This window comes from Octopus bimaculoides, chromosome 14 (genome assembly GCF_001194135.2).
Source record: "Octopus bimaculoides isolate UCB-OBI-ISO-001 chromosome 14, ASM119413v2, whole genome shotgun sequence".
Taxonomy (NCBI): Eukaryota; Metazoa; Mollusca; class Cephalopoda; order Octopoda; family Octopodidae; genus Octopus; species Octopus bimaculoides.
In genome coordinates, this window is record NC_068994.1 from 31,451,908 (window position 1) to 31,454,264 (window position 2,357).

Below are 2,357 nucleotides of genomic sequence, written 5' to 3' on the forward strand. Positions count from 1 at the left end.
GGGGGAGTCCTCCCCACACCTATTTTTTCCCCGAACAAAAATAAGAAGTTTGCAGCGTATTAAGAGGTCGGGGTACTTTGATTCCACGCAAAAAACCTGAGTTTTCTTTTTTTTTTTCTTAGTGAAAATCGTGCAGGTGAAAGGATCAAAATTTACCTCTTTAACTTGTTTTGAATTTAGATTAGATCTGAATTAAACGTTGGATTACATGGAATATATTGAAGTTGTTTCATCGCCGAATTTTCTGTTCAACCTTAAACAACAGTAACAAACGAACAGCAACGGCAAGAGCAAATTACAATACAGAAAAGAAAAATAATTAAGAGGAAATAACATTGAGGATAAATTAATAATAAACTACCAAATACCTCACAAAATGTGAAGAATTAATATCAGCAAGATTATTTTATTTAATGATCAAGTTCCTTATATAAAAAAAAACAGATAAGAAAAAAAGACGTTACCAATACACACGAACCTTAATTTATTGGGTGACAACAGTCCGTATGAAGAAAAATGAAACAATGAAAGTTTACGGCCTGATAGAGAATTTATTTTATTTCACTCCAAAAAGTGAAGTGATGTATAAACTACAAGATCGCCTAAATAGGTTTATTACTGTACAGATCTCAGAAGAATGAATGACTTGGCAAAATTTAACCTCACAAAAAGAAAAAAAATTACGATAGAATTTGAATTCAGAACGCAGCAAACGAGACCAGCTAAATGTCTGGATTTTCTGTGTTTATTCTGCCATCTATACAGTGATTTTACAAACCTCCCTGGATCTATTAAATTCAAATTTGAACCGGGTAACTTATACCTGAGTCTATTACATATTCTTGACAGCAAGTTTCTAATAATTCTTTTTCGGTCCGGTCAATTCCATCAACCCCATTTCTCAGTTGATGTTTATTTTATTATTCCTGTAGAGATGAAAAGCAGAATTTGAATGTAAAGCTGCAAGAAAGCCACTAAGCATTTTGTCCTGTGTGCTAACGATTCTACCAGCTCGCCGCCTTGGGAAGGTTGTAATGTTAAAACGTCCATTCCAGAAACAACGAAACACTTGCAACAGATACGAATCCACACACTCGGAGACAGTGGTGCCCTATCACATCCACTCGGGTTTTTCGTCTCTAGTGTACTTGATAAATGCTATATTTCATTGGAAGCAAATGGGATATTGTCACATTAAAAATGTCACTCAACTGAATTCAGTGGCCTCAACCGAAACTTCAAACCCTTATTGTATCTCATGCATTTATGGCTGGCATTGACCGACGAAGATTAGTGGTGTTAAAAACAATTGATCCAACTTCTGACCTTGATAAATGTATCATAATACGTTATGAGACCAAAGCCTAGCGTAAACGATATGCGACAGTTTTATGCAAGACACTCAGGTTAACTTCCCCATTGGCCACAAGAAGTGAGAGTTCGATATATAACAATTCTTATTGCATCGATTTTGTGATGCCTTAATTTACAACTTAATGTGATGTATTTCCAATTGAGAGCCAAATTGATTTTAGCAAAACGGTTTTGCCCAAATTTAACCAATATCTACAATTTATTCACACACAAATACACATCTGTCGGAAAGTGGTAAGTTCAATCATTGTTTTCAATTGAACCATCGCTATTACCCTACATCACTTTAAGGATTAGGACCCTTTTTTTTTTGTTATTCTAAGCACTGAAGACTAAATTACAAGAGTCTGGACGTAAAGATGTAATAAGCCTACTAGGGCGAAATAAATTGATGAAATGACGATTTCTACAAAACTTACCTGAGAGGAGAACTGATCAGCTTCCAAATTCAACGCTAAATAGTCTTACAAACTCCGAAGAAGAAGAAAAAGCAACGGCGTCGCTGGTTGAAAACTTTACAGTTAAGGACAATGGAACACCAGAAGTGTAACAAATAGTTGACGGGGCTTTTAACGAAGTTTGGGTTTCAAATGAAATCATATTAAATTAAATCGGGCGTTTTAACTCCATTTTTTTGTTGGCACATTTTTTTCAATTTGGAATTTGTAGGTTTGGATGTGTGTGCGTATAATAAAAATGATTATATATATATTTTTTTTTCTACGGCATTTTGAAATCCCCCCTCCCCCAGTTTCTTCATTTTTAAAACTTCTTTTCAGAAATTATAAAAAAAAAAATTGCGGAAGAATACGGAGATTATGATTCTGAAAAAAATTGCCAAAAGTTTTTGTGAAATTTCAATTAAAAAAAGAATTACCTCTCCCCCTCCCCTCGCAGTCTATGGCTACTTTTTTCAGAAATTTTTTTTTTCAAAATATACGGAAAAATACGGAGATTGTAATCTTAATCATGATCTCCGTATT

General features: G+C 34.2%; 1 protein-coding gene across 2 annotated transcripts in view; it reads right to left on the reverse strand.

The window, feature by feature from the left end:
• LOC106874051 (gastrula zinc finger protein XlCGF49.1) overlaps positions 1-2,132 on the reverse strand; it is a 19,238-nt gene extending 17,106 nt beyond the window's left edge. For both annotated transcript variants that reach the window (XM_014921615.2, XM_014921616.2), the window contains exon 1: positions 1,794-2,132. The gene's annotated coding sequence lies outside the window, so the exon portion shown is untranslated. The remainder of the gene's footprint in view (positions 1-1,793) is intronic.
• Positions 2,133-2,357: the final 225 nt, after the last annotated feature.